Source organism: Notolabrus celidotus, chromosome 19 (genome assembly GCF_009762535.1).
Source record: "Notolabrus celidotus isolate fNotCel1 chromosome 19, fNotCel1.pri, whole genome shotgun sequence".
Classification (NCBI taxonomy): Eukaryota; Metazoa; Chordata; class Actinopteri; order Labriformes; family Labridae; genus Notolabrus; species Notolabrus celidotus.
This window is the reverse complement of record NC_048290.1, coordinates 10231693-10246727: the sequence shown is the minus strand read 5'-3', so window position 1 is coordinate 10246727 and position 15035 is coordinate 10231693. Positions and strand designations below refer to the sequence as shown.

Here is a 15035-nt window from a genome sequence, read left to right as displayed (position 1 = left end):
CACTTTGCTATAGTCTTGATTCATTGGTTGCAAACAGGAGTGGAACTTTTTTTCTTTGTGGGGAGGGGGGATAGAATGACATTTGCAATAAAGCGAGGAAATGACAAAGTCTTCTCTTCTGTGTGTCATGCAGTGTGTTCACTTGAAGGCAGACTGAATCATTATCTGTGCAATTACGCAACTTAATTACGACTGCCAGGGGCTAACCCCGCAACTCCACTGTCCATCTGTCAGGCATCCTTGAACTCAATCCATCTTTTTTTTTTAATCTCTTTTTTCCTGGTTTCAAACCCAAAGAGGGAGGAAACCTGAGTCCTGAAGACGGCTGAGGGCTGTCACCCATCTGGGTTTCATTTTTCTGGTATTACAACATATTGGCTGTCTTGTTTTTCACTCTTTTAGTGAATGATCTTCACTTTGGAGCTGACGCTGTTTTCAAAGTTGTGCCTTGTTTCTTTTTAATGCTTTCATTCGCCATCCTTTCTTAGTGGTGACAGAAACAAGTGTTTGAACGAAGAATAGTGTTATCCTTCTGATACTGTAGTACTATCCAGGGATGTCAACATCTTTCCAAGTTGTTTCTAATTAAAGGAAATAGAGTTATTTTGAAACATTTTTCCCAATAGGTCACAGAGCAAACTCATGTCTGTTATTTGGGTAATAAATTTACATTCAGTACTGGAGCTTCAAAGAAGACAGGAATTTGTGTTAAGTGTGTTGGAGCATTGAGTTATCAAATAGAAGACTGAGATTGCAGATGTAAATATATGTTCTGACTTCATTAGCGCTTATCAGCTAATGGGTCAAATTATCAGTTGGTTGAGAACATGAATCAGCAGAAGTTGTGGTCACTGCTCCATTATTTCAGTTATTTATCTGACACGGTTTATTTTTCTGTATGTCTTTAATCTTTTAAATAGAACACTTGAGTAATAACCTTTGGGACCATGGAAGAAGCTAGTGCTAAAGTGCCAACAATGCATACCCGTAGGTGGCCTCTTGAGGTTTGCTCCAAAAGTGAGTCACTCCCAAACACCAACCTCCCAGGCTTGAAAATTAGAGCCAATTGAGAGGTGCAAAAACCCTGTAGTTCTTCAAGTGCCCACTTGAGGCTGAATCATAGACTGTATGAAATATGGACGTAGGATTCGTGACGTCACCCATCTGTTTCTGAAGCGCTGTTTTGAGGCCAATAGTCAGCGGCAGCCATATTGCTGCTGTCGAGCGATTGTGATGTAAAGAGGCGGGCTTTGAGCCTCCTAGCCAACAGCTACAGTGTTCCCGCAGTCAGCTGTACCTCTCATTGGAAGACTCGTAATCTCAATATCTTCGAAATTGCAGTGTTAGACAATAATTCACCCCCCTCACAGTGTGTACCGATTGAGAAATTAGCTATCCAGACTGTACCTGGCTGTAAACATGTTTATTTCAGCTGTAAAGATCATCTTTTCCCCATTCATTTGTATGTGACTTCAGGTACTTCCGGAGCCAGCCTCAAGTGGATCCTCGATGAACTGCAGCTTTTAACACTTCCGCATTGGACTCATATTTTTAGACCGGAGGTTGCGGTTTAGGCTGAATGCAAGAGCCAAGGAACCCCCTTCTGGTCCCATGTTAAAATGCCCAACTTTACAACACAATTTAAAATGTTAAAAGTTGTTCATAATATAGATTTTGGGTATAATTTTTTTAGCAACGGCGTCAACATTTAAGTGTTTAGTCGGCTAAGCGCACGCATCCTTAGTCAGCTGTTTTTTTTCATTCACCCACTGTTTTTTGAGCTACTGTCATGAAGAGAATATCTTAATATGAAAATTATTGTATCTAACAAGCTTACTGGCAAGCTTATGAATTAGCTTTGAACATAAACTGATTAACTGCCTATCCTTTGAATGTAGGGTTTGCCAATCTTTTTTGCTTTACCCAATTTGCAGGAAGGAAAAAAAATAGAAAAAAACAACAACCAACAAACAACAACAAAATAAAAATTGGGAAAACTATGATGCTTAACATATCACAACACTGTTGGTGTTCTGTATCTGTATTGTATATTAAACAAAAGACAGCACTTAAACATTTTGGAAACTGTCATAGACAAATCTCTGCCATTTTTAAATCTCAATATTTGTCCACTATTTGTAATAAAGGATAGCAAGTGAACCAATGTTAAAATAATTTTTGGTTGAAGCTTTATGCTTAATTAAAAATAATGGAAGTTTGAATGCTCAGGATGCAAAATAAGAAATAATGAATAAGAAATGTGTTCATGGCGGCCCCATTTACAAGTCGACACACAAAACCCTGATGGCTTTTAGTGAACATTCATTTGAGACAAAGAAAGCCAGCCAAATTGTATACTAGGGAGGCAGGAACCAGAGGATCTGCAGCTCTTCTGCTCACCAAAGGCCTCAATTGTCAAATAGATCATCAAAATTGTTGCCAATAAATTGTCCGACAATTCACTAAGTAATAGTTTCAGCCTCTGTATCAGCCCTGTTTTCTAATTGTCTTGTTTGGTCTTGGGTGTTGTCAGTCCTCAATGGACCTACTCATTTTCATTTCATTTATTACTAGGCGGGATCCCCATTTTTTTTCTATTGTACCAGATGTTATTTATGCTGACAATAAGCATTGTTCCTAGTAAGAAACAATGCAAAGTAGATATTTACCAGCTTTATTGGTGAATTACTGCTCACACCCAAGTGTTATTCAATTGCTGTGAAAACTTCTCTGATAATACTTAAAATTCTATTCAAAATGCACATTTTTTAGTAGTTTCACTGCCCCATTACCCTTACATGAGTGTGAATAAGATAGATTCAAATTATTGGGAACAGTCCGCCTGCTTTATTAATAAGTGTTCAAACACATGCTGGATGATTTCCATATCAGAGGAATGTGCAGTTTAACAAAATAAACACAACGTTTGGCGCAGTGAGTTGATTCAGTTTAATTGATTAATTTTGATTTACAATGAAAAGAAGCTTTACTGCATTCTTCCAATGTGGGGATTCAAAATGGATGCAGATATACACACTGACATTATTCATGAAGCTGAGGAATGAAACGGCGATGAATGACTGGACTGCATATTATTCAAACACACACACAGATCCACACACACATACCCAGGACACACAGGCTGCTTTGAAACCAGTATTCTGAGTCAAGAGTCAGAACAGCTCTGTCAGGCTTATCAGCAGTCAACACGAGCCCAAGATCCATCAAACGAAAGAGAGATACACAAGACCAGTCGCTTTTAAATACTTTTATCTATTCTCACTCTCCCGTGTCTTTTTTTTTTTTATTATTAAACTGCACAGCAGGAAACATATTACCATCATGAAATGTGCTAATAAAACCACTTTGACTCCATTCTAGGCTCAACCTTTACTGAAGTTTAGCTCACAGCACTTTTGACTGAGCAGAAATAGAAAGAGGTTGAAAGAAATTAAAGGGAGGATAAACTGGAGGTTTGGGGCTGTGGGATGGTAAGTTAATTTTGCCTGTAATGATCAGACCTGGGGCTGCTGAATGGCGGAAATAGTCTGGACCATTTTCTCAAGGCAGGCATCGAGCCAGCTCACACACATGAACAAGGCAACAAAGCAGATATGTGTGTTTGTGTGTGTTTTGTAACACTGATGGAAGGTTGTGTACTTGGATGAAAAGTGTGTGCGTGTGTATAGGTGTATGAGTGCCTGTGTGTGCCATTGCCATGTGTTTACCCAGTTTTATGAGCTACAACCTTGGCACTGTTTTCATACTCCAGACATGCTCCTCCACCCACACAGTTCTGCTGGTGAGGAGATCTGGAATGAACCATTCCTACCACCCACAAAGCAGCCTTCTAACAAGTAGTTGTGAGGCCTGTTCGTGTGTAAGTGTGTGTGTGTGTGTGTAAGTGTGTGTTAGTGCTGACATGCTGCAATCAAAAATCTATTTGTTCATGAGTCCAGAATGTCCACCCTGCAAAAGAGGCAATAAAGTGATTTTGTTCAGTCGCACCCTTCTATCCCAGAATTTAATGCACATTTCACATCAAGGCTGGTTTACCAAATGTGTTTCTTTGTTTCAACTTTCCCTCTGGCTTTAAACTGTCAAGCTGCTTACTGCTTCACTATTTCTTTATCCCCCCTTCTGATATAGTTCCTCTACTTGAGAGAGTTGAAATATAATGCAATATGTAAAAATACCTCCTATACACCCTAATAATTTAAGATAACCTGATACTGATACCAGTATTGGAAATTCTTCCTCCGTTTTCCCCCTTACACACTTATATGTCAGTGTTTGCATACATGGGGTGAGCAATATTACCCTAAAATTTGTAGCATTTTTTTGTTGTTGCATTTTGCAGTAACGGTATTATGTCATGAAATTACAAAATGAAAAGAGATCACACACGTTCACTTTCTCTCTCCCTCAAACAAGTTTGCAATGCCATACTCAACTCATGTCTGTGCCTGACCCAAGCGGCAACCTCCAGCCCTGAGAATTGAAGCCAATGCAGAAGTGTTAAAAACTGCAGTTCCTGAAGTGTCCGCTTGAGGCTCACTCCGGAAGTACCAGAAACCACATACACACAAATTCAAAAAAGCCGTTTACAGCCTGGTACAAAAGACGAGTGTAGTCCTGATAGCTCATTTCTCGATCGGCACACACTGTACAGGGGAGGGGGGGATTTTTTCATATTGGGCAATTTCGAAGCTATTAAGATTGCGAGTTTTCCATTATGGGAGGCACAGCTGACATTTATACAGTCTATGGCCTGAACCTAAGCAAAGAGGATTTCATAAGTCACTGTCCCACCTCTAACTGGAACGCTGTGATCCAAATTTTCGTTTCTCTTTGTTTGTTTGTTTGTGCTAACCACTTCAGATCAGACAGCTCCAGGGATGAGGGTCAGTCATAGACTGTATAAAATATGGACGTAGTATCCATGACGTCATCCATCTGTTTCTAAAGAGCTGTTTTGAGACCAATCGTCAGAGTTTGAGCCTCCTAGCCAACAGCTGCAGCGCTCCCGCAGGCAGCTGTGCCTCTCATTGGAAGACTATTGTAGATTGTAATCTCAATATCTTCGAAATTGCCACGTTAGGAAATAATTCACCCCCCTCACAGTGAGAGCACATCGAGAAATGAGCTATCCAGACTACACTGGTCTTTCGTGCCAGGCTGTAAATGTGTTTATTTCTGCTGTAAAGATCGTCTTTTTCCCATTCATGTGTATGTGACTTCCGTTACTTCCGGAGCCAGCATCAAGTGGATCCTTGATAAACTGCAGCTTTTAACACTTCTGCATTGGACTCATATTTATAGACCAGAGGTTGCCTCTTGGGGTCAGTACAAAACTAGGCTTTCTTCGACTTAGGCCCTCGTGAAAGTTTTTTACCAACAGTTTATGACCCAACAACAGCAGATGTGCTGTCAGTAAGTGTGATCAAATTTCCAGTCTAGTACAAGAAACATGTATCTTGTGTCAGCATAGGTTCCTCTGGAGCGCACATTCATTTTGGTGTTTTTTCGCCTCTGCATCCATCTGCACCATTCAGACAACAGGCAACCAATCAGCACAGTGCTTCATTTAGTCATGCCCCAAATCTAAGCATACCATAGTCTTATTATAATCAAACTGGATGATTTAAAAAGAAGTGTCATAGCCTGTCGGACAACAAGGGGCATGGTTGTCCTGCCACTTCAGATAGGATGACCAAACCTCTATAAAATCAGCTGGCAGACAAGTCACAACAACATCTCGTGACTTTTCTGAGGAAAACTGCAGGAAGTTTGTGGTCAAAAAATGTCAAAGTAAAAAAGAAAATACACTTGTCTAGCTACAAGAAAGGTTTAACTACAGCCACACACAAGCTAACATGTTGGCAGTGTGGATGTGAGCTTAGGATCAGCAGAGGCGAAAAAGCATTGACCTACTGGGGGTAAAAAAAAGACTGTTCCCCGGTGTTTGCACTTGTCATGAAAATATAATAAGAGGATCTGCTGAAACACTCTGTGGAGGACTGGTTCACATGCAACAGCTGTCACTCTGTGTGCCACTGTGAACAGGAACTCCAGACTTCAGTGTGCTCCATCTTCAACCTCAGGGTTAAGATGTTTTTATCCGGCCTATTGTGTGTTGCTCTTCTGGTTTTGCTCCAGTCGCATGATATTATCGACATCACCTTGCCCACTTGCTTGTGCTTAATTTTTTTTTAAATTTTCTGACATGCTATCACTTCGACTCACCCTAAATTCTTGTGGGAATTTTACCCGTCAAAAATTCCAGATAATGAAAATTTCGCCTGTATATGTTCACACATGCAGCCAACCCTGAAAAATTCTGAAATTTTGCAAGAATCTTCTGCATATGTGAATACAAATAACATGATTTGTTGAAATCACAATAATATCAGAGGAGAACTCTACAGTGGCCCTGAAGTGCAAATCACAACTGCATATCAGAAAACACTACAGAAAATCAGAAAACACAACGACAAATCAAAAAACACAACGGCAAATCATGTGATTTGCACTTCAGGGCCACCGTAGTACTCTGTCTCTGCCAATTCTTGCATTGTGGAATCACAATCGGAATCTTGAAAGAAAAACTGTATCAAAACATGTCAAGTTTGACAAGTAGTCCATTTTTTTCTTCACCTAAACAGTAACCTACAAGACAAGTTGCAGCGATATGCATCCATGCATATGTTATTGCTGCCATTGGCATGCACTATTTCAAAGCAGCAAAGAAGAACTGATTCCAGTTTATTCATCTCACGTCATCAATATATATTTGCAGTGAGGTACTACTATAAATGAAAGATTGCAGTATAACAGCAATCTGGCAATATTTTACAGTGGAAAATCCTACCAGTAAAACAAGGCTGTGAACAGTATGTGCATCTCTGTTGCCAAGTGAAAGCTTTAGCTTTGCCATACAAGGTTAGTGGTATAGGCCTACAGCTGTTACATCATTCTATGTATTGTTTTAGTGAAAAGGAATCAACATGCTACTCAGAATTGGCTGCCTTTCAAGGAACAGAATCTGAAACAATAGGAAGTCATTCGTGGTATCAGCTCATTTCTTCTTCTATTACAGTCACACCTTATCCATATGAAGTCAGAAAAAGTAGAGAAAAAGAAACAGTTAGTTTTTTAGGCCATTACTGTCTTCAGAGTTACCCAAACCAAATCTTTGTTTTCAGTTTCAACAAGGCATTTGTGCCCATCCCTAACACCACTTCATATGTTACATAATTAAAAAGAATAAAACCAAATGTGTCTGCTCGAAAAACCTCTTTCAAAAGGCATTCTGACAGTTTCTCTGTCTCTCTCATACTGTTGCTAGGTTTCCTCTCTGTCCTACTTAAAATGCATTAGTTCCAGGTAAAAGAACCCAACAACAACAACAATAACAAACAAAATGATCATAATGCATTAAAATGTCACTGGTGTGACTTCTGCCAACCCAAAGCCTGTTGAAGTTGTCAAACCAGAGGAAGGTAGTGTGCACTGAATTTGGACAAATTAGTTTTTACCAAGCAGCAACCTCCGGTCTAAAAATATGAGTCAATGTGGAAGTGTTAAAAGCTGCAGTTCATCAAGGATCCGCTTGAGGCTGGCTCCGGAAGTACCGGAAGTCACATACACATGAATGGGAAAAAGACGATCTTTGCAGCATTAATAAACATGTTTACAGCCTGGTACAAAAGATGAGTGTAGTCTGAATAGCTAATTTCTCGATGCCCTCTCACTGTGAGGGGGGTGAATTTTTTTAGAAAGATATTGAGATTACTAGTCCTCCAATCAGAGGCACAGCTGCCTGCAGGAACACTGCAGCTGTTGGCTAGGAGGCTTAAAGCCTGCCTCTTTACGTCACACTGGCTCGACAGAAGCAATATGGCTGCCGCAGCCGATTGGCTTCAAAACAGCGTTCAGAAACAGATGGGTGATGTCACGGATACTACGTCCATATTTTTTACAGTCTATGGTTTTTACAGGTATTCAGACAGTTGTTTTTAATAGATTAATAACTTTATCAAACAATATGAAGTATTTTTTTACATAGTCAAGTAATTCAAATTCTGACCACTGTCTGTTAATATATTAAGCTATGTGTTGCTGCTTGGAGTAATATAATTTGCTGAGAACTCAACCAACCAAAGACTGGAGGTGACTTGGCTTTAAAATGTCCCTCTGGTACCTCTGTTGTAATGTTTTATGATTTACAGCTCAAATAAATCCATGTTTTTCTCACACTGGTGTTTTAGAAAACCCTTATCTCAGCCTCTATCTGAAATCTTGTTTTAGCTACTGTATCTTTAAGGCCCCCTGCTCCACATACACCCTTTCCTCTGATTGGCTAGCCCTCCAGAGACCGTGAAAATACAGCTCTGCCAGTTAGGAGATCCTTATGCGATGACCTCATCATTTCAACAAGTCAAATTTGCACGTTTAGCAACATTGTGACTTTAAATCTATGTTTGAAATATGAGAAAGCATAATATCACCTCTTTAAGCTTCTCAAAACACAAAAAATAAACGCTTGCTCATAAATTAGCATGATAAGAACTAACTGGTGTAACAGAAAGCATGTTTGTGAAAAATGTATTGACGTCTTCTAGTTTTACCAATGTTCCATCTTTTGTAATGGAGTAGGATGGCTCAGAGACCTTTATGGGAGCCAGGCACTCTTCTAGTTTTACCAATGTTCCATCTTTTGTAATGGAGTAGGACGGCTCAGAGACCTTTTATGGGAGCTAGGCACTAGTGGGAGCTCTGAATGTTTTGGTTTCACTTTGGGAAACTGTTGTGCTGTCCATGTTTTTATGAAGTCTATGGAAAACGCATACTAATTTTGATGCAGATTTGTGACTGACTAAAAGTGACTCAATGATATGAACTACTTTAAATTGGAGCACGAAGTAGCAAGACTTTGGATTGTTAAATATATAATTTATTTTGTATTTTCCTTACTTATTGTAGGTCACTCATTCCTCTCCCAGCAGGCACGTGCCCACATATCGAGTGTGCACTATAGAATTCCAAGTGCTGGCTACAATATTTGCTGATAAACAACTCAGTCTCTGTCTGTTCCCTCCGAGGAACCCAACGAGTGAGCTGCACACACACTGACGAATGTAGTCCCTTAGCAAACAAATCAATAAAACTCATTTCCTTTTGGTCAATTGTTAATTAAATGCCAGTTTTCCCTCAATTAAAAACTGACTGAAGTGTAGTATATGGCATATAATCATATTTTTCCTCTGCATCCCCCTGAGTGATTGCAAAAACACCCTGGGATGCTTGCTAATGCAAAATCTTTTTTTTTATTTGTATCTGCAAATTACTGCAGCCCTCGCGGTATCATCAAAGCAAGGTAAGCTCTATCAGCCCCCCACCTGGTAAATGATTTTAATGTTGATGGGTTAGATTAGCCAGAGAGTAAGGCTTGCCAGTGCGCTAAAGGTCATTCAGCATTATCTAAAGGTTATGCCTGACAATTATGTAGAAAAGGAATGTGGTTCTTAAATTCAAGCATAGGGTGTATGTATTAAAATGGAGACTTTAAAAATACACCAACCATGTTATTCTGCAAGGAGAAAGAGTTTAAATACGCCTGTGATATTTCTCAAAAGGGATAACAAAACCTTTCTTTACCTTTCACTTTAAAAACCTGTAATTTGCCATGATAAGCCCCAAGATCTCCCTCTTTTAAGCTGCTCTAAGATGCACTATACCACACAAAACCCACACCTGACCCTTAGAGTAATGCATTGCACACTGGCCTTGGGTGAAGTCACCATCAAGCAGGATCATGCATGATTGGAGGGACAGGTGTGGAGGAAAAGGGGGAGGGAGAGTGGGGGGAAATGGACTGGGAGCCGACAGGGGGGGAGGAGTGACCATGGATCAAGCTGTGGTGCAGAGATGTTGCTCAATGGGCCGCGCTCGCACTGAGATATAAAGCTTATGACAGATGCTTCTCTTGAAAACGCATTACTGCAGCACGCTCCGAACCATCCGAGTTCTCCTGGGTGTTAGAGGGAAAACCTTACCAGAGCACCCGGAGCTTTCACACAGTCAACATGCATTCTGTCTGTCATATACCCAGAAAAACATGTATCCTACCTGTCATGCATCCACCCAAACACACTCACACGTGCACATTCAATAAAAACAAGGCAATTGAATCCCTAATATCCTTATAAAAACTCAAATATTCCTGTTCCTCTGTTTCAAAGCTCGCCTGAAGCAAAGTCTGCAGGACCGATTTGCTGTGCACTCTCCAACACTCTGACTATTTGCATTTTTCTTCCTTTTTTTTCTACTGCTTTTACCCAGACAGATGCGTGTGTGTGTGTTTTATGTAGTCTCCTAATGCAATGATAAAGAGAAAATGCGTTTAATTGAGCAGTAAAACTAATTAATACTGCAGGCAGTTAAAAAATAGAGCTTCGTTTGGTGCTTTCGTTATCTGACTTTAGAAAATCAGATGTGAAACAAACAAATCATTTGGTCATCTAATGGGCTTATGCAACACAATCGAAAGTCTCTCAATTTAAGTGCAAAGCAGCGCTTTAGATACTGTTATACACTGAGGGGGCTTCATTGTCTTTTAACAGAGCAGGCAGTGGATCCTTCATTCGTCCTAGCAATTTAATCCATATGAGTGTAAGAATTCATCAGAAGCTTTAATTAAACACAGGTTAAAGATAGTTCAGCTGTGATTTTAGAATTGCTTCAGCAAAACAAGTCTGTTCTTTGGTTGAAGTTGAAAGAGATCTCTCTCTAAAAAAAAACACACATTTACTGTCCCCTAAAAAACTGTCTTATGGAGTGTCCTGACTCATGGCTGTGCAAATAAGCCATATTGTCTATGAGTGACATAGCTAGAAGTGATTGCTTTAGTACAACAACACAGCCGCCAGGCTGATATAGAGGCTGTGACAACCTAAATTCAAACTTGAAGTGTTACCCAATCACATAAAATACTCTTGACGAAATGTAGAAACATTTGGAGTCAATTATGGGCAGAAACATCTTTTTATTTAACATTTCAACATGTTTCTCTCCAGGACTGCGTGGGTGTGGTGTTATCAGATGTAATGTCTCACAAATGTCATCACTAACTGCTGCTAAATCTCTGCTTGAAACTTTGTGGCAGACTTGACTTTTTGAAACACTAAATCTTTTGAGTTGTTTTAGGTGCTAGTGAGAAAATAATCCATAAAACACAGAGTAAACCCATGGATGTGACAGCATTTCAGATGCAAAACACTGGACTTCAGATGGTAATACTATGAGGGAGGGTCAAAGGGTCACTACAGAGAGTATCATGGTTGCAATCATTAAGTGTTTTAATGGCTACCAAGATATAAACTGGTTCAACCTTTTATACAGCATGCTCGTTAAAATTACACGTTAAAATGTCATCACCCTTGCTAGATGGCGGCAGAATTACTTATCAGTTGAATGAATTAAAACTATTTGGATAATCCTTGGTCGGCCTTATGCTGGGTCTAAGCTGTAGTGCAGCCAGCATCAGATTGCCAGGGCTATAGTCCTAGTTAATGGCTACTGTCATAATGTTAGAATGCCCTACTACCTGGATGTAAATAACACAGATGAGACATGGTATCTCACAGAGTTTTTTGTGAGTATTTTGATATTAAAATATAGATATAGTTATATGTTGGCTGTGTCTAAACAGGCATGGAACCACTGACACAGGCATGGGGACATTAACCCGCAAGGGGGACAGAAGGCTGAAGGTGCTAGCTCTGCTAGGGTTAGCCACACTGGGCCAACCAATTTCCCATTGTTTACCCTCAGATGCTGATGTCTCGTGTTTAGCGTTGTTAACTAAATTGTGCTCAAACTGGACTGTTTACTTACCTTAAGTTTAATAGTCTCAATTATTTTTTTGTTTCAATGGCAAGGGGCCAGCTCTGCTGGGGTTAGCCAAATTTGACAAACTAACGTGAGATTGTTTACCTGCAGTCTCTGTGATCCCTCTGTGTTTAGTCATGTTAAATAAATAGAGCTCAATTTGGACTGTTTTTATAGTGTTTTCTTAACTTATGTCTGTAAATTGAAATTTGAATATCCATGTTAACAGCAAGGAATTTGGTTACAATGTTTCAATGTCATTTAGCAGATGCTTTTATCCAAAGCGCCGCACATATGAGAACAAGAACAACGCAAGCAAAGATGTAGACAAGAGGAAACAAGATCAGTAAGAGTAACAAAGTGCTTCATGTCCATTTGGATGCAGGTACTGCCAAGCATTGTAAAGGCAATGCACAAAAGTAAATAAGAATTATTATTATTTTTTTTTTTAATAGTAAAATAAGGAACATCTACAATGAAGCAACCAAACGATTTAAGACCTTCCATTATCATCATCAATAATTAACTTGTCATCACCACAATAATTACCAACGTACTAAGTGCTGGGTCACTCAAGAGCTGAACACAGATTCCCAGAGTAGAGCAGGACAGTGCGAGTCAACTGTAGCTGGACGACATGGTCTGCCACTGGGAACAACAGTAGAGAATATTGGTTGGTTGCTTCAAAATATCCCTAATACATTTAAAAGATGTCCTTTTCTAAGGTTTGATCGAGCCCTCTATGTTGGCTTTTGGGGCATAGAAGTTACATGCAAAGACATACATTGGATCTGAATCACTTCGAAACCATGACAACTTGACTAATTGTTCCACAAAGTTTCAAATGTTCACTTTATTTCTATCCTGTTAGTTTAAATCAATGATGATTTCAATATTTTTTGTTATTTTTAATCTTTCTTATTATCTTAAATATTATTCATGTCATTGTCCAACTTTCACTCACACACATTGCTCTACTCTTCCTGAACAGCACAGCCTGAGTGTGGTCTTGTAAATCCCCAGTACCACCGCCACAGTCTGAGAATCCTACCTGGATGCCAGAGATTCCTGCTGGTCGTCCATAATGTTGGGCAGCCTGTCCTCTGCTGTGGAGATGGCGCTAGTGTGGAGCAAACCGGTCTTCTGTTTCCATGCCAGATGCAATGGTGCAACTCCTGTTATGCATTGGGAGCAGCTTGAGGATGATTTATTTGAGTACCAGAAGGACATTATCCTCCAGCAGGTAAACAGAGAAATTATTATTACCTACAAACACCCATACCCAGTCAAACATCCAGGGACACTCTGTGCAAGGGATTGATTGAAAAATCACAGGAATAAGAGGCTACCAAGAGAATTTCTACCAAAAATGTACCCCAAATTAGTATGGATAAATGCCATTCCATGAGAAGCATTTTTCTTCATTATCAATAAATCTGCTGATTATTTTCATGATGAATCCATAACCATTTAGTCCATGAAATATCAAAATATTGTGACTTTATTGTTCCACCAAGGATCCAAAACAAAAATAATCTTCATTTACTTTCAGAATTAACAAAGAAAACCAGCAAATCCTTATGTCCAGGCAGCTGGAACCAGCAAACATTTCTAAATATTTGCTTGTTAAATCACTGAAATGATTTTTCCATCATAGTTGGCAATTCATTAGTTTCAATTCATTAATAAACCAACCGACTTAACTCTGCAGCTCCAGCTCTACTGTTTTGCATTTATGAAGAGAAGGCTGAAAAGTGAATTATCAAGTGGTTTGTGTAGCATGATGCTACACTGCGCACCGTTTAAACGCCTGAATACACAACTGAAGCTCTCTCCTTGGAGAACGGTTGTCCAATGGCAGGGCTGATGGTCTTTGCAAAGTATTGTATAAATGGATATATGCTGCCTCAGTTGGACCACCGATGTAGGTTTTGCTCTGAGATAAAATAAAATTGCTTCAATAATCATAAAAAAATCACCTCTGACTTGGTTTTTCATTTGAAACAGAGAGCTGGTTATGGTGCAGAGCAGCAGCAATTTCAGCAAAGAATCCCGGTTTCATCTGTCATGCACAAACCTGGACCTGAACAAGCACCTCTGGATGATGAAGACTGCCTCTGCAGCGAGGCATGTGAGCAGCATGGATCATATAAATCGATTGTTTCTGCCACTAAAGTCAAGGGGAGGTAACTGGTCCAGTGTGTACTGGCAGACAGCTGGGAATGATTTGAGAGCTCTGAGACAGCAGAAAAGGTCACCATTAAATGCAATGTGCTGTAAGTCTCTTCATTACAACTATGGTATTAACCTTGGCTCAGAACACACCACATTTTCCAATTCCTGATCGCAGATACATGCAATTGCGAAGCAAGGAAAGTGTAAAAATAGTATTCTCCTTGTAAATGATGTGTTTACCAAGGCACACACTGCTCTGACATCTCTTGTTATTCCAGAAAATGAGGTCCTAAATTGTTCCAAAGCTGTCAATGGAGAAGAATTTGCCACCTGGCCAGACATCATGCTGTGTGGGAGGGCGATGGCGATGACAGAGTTCTCAGAAAGGACCTAATGTCTTTCTTGGACAAGTACAGAAAATCCTTCATCATCAAGTTTTTACTGGTGAGATTTGTGAGCCCAGCTGTAACTCATTTATTCATAATTAGGAAACTATCATCACTAAATAACAGCCACACAATTGTCATGACATGTATAATAGCAGAGATTTAAATGAAATGAACACATGACCCTGAATGCTCCAGCTGACAAGCCTGCAAGGTTAACCAGGAGGAAAATGTGTCTCTAAGCTTTGTGTAAGATTTAAAAAGTAAGCTCAGTGTTAAGTGTTTTGAATATGTAATGAAATAATCAGCTATTAGTTTTATTTGCTTCACAAGGGCTCAAAGTTGATATTTGAAAAGTCATATTGATGTAACTGGTTTTTAATGTTTTTATTTGTTGGATGAAATATATAGAATTGACAAGGCCAAGACATGACTCAGACTTTGAATGATTAAGACAGGTTCAGGATGACACTGATAAAAAAAAAAAGATCACAACCAAGATGTTGGGAGTCCCACACAGCATGAAACATTTGAAATAAATTGAACATACAAACAAGGGATGTTCAAAAGTTACTCATTATC

At 39.5% G+C, this 15035-nt stretch overlaps 1 long non-coding RNA gene across 2 annotated transcripts in view; it reads left to right on the top strand.

Annotated features, from left to right (window-relative positions):
* LOC117831131 overlaps positions 1-15013 on the top strand; it is a 59832-nt gene extending 44819 nt beyond the window's left edge. Inside the window, exons 3-5 of one of the 2 annotated variants that reach the window (XR_004634924.1) lie at positions 12884-13135; positions 13900-14023; positions 14346-15013. This is a non-coding gene — a long non-coding RNA (uncharacterized LOC117831131). Of the gene's footprint in view, positions 1-12883; positions 13136-13899; positions 14169-14345 lie in introns of both variants that reach the window. The other variant, XR_004634923.1, reaches the window with a different exon arrangement.
* Positions 15014-15035: the final 22 nt, after the last annotated feature.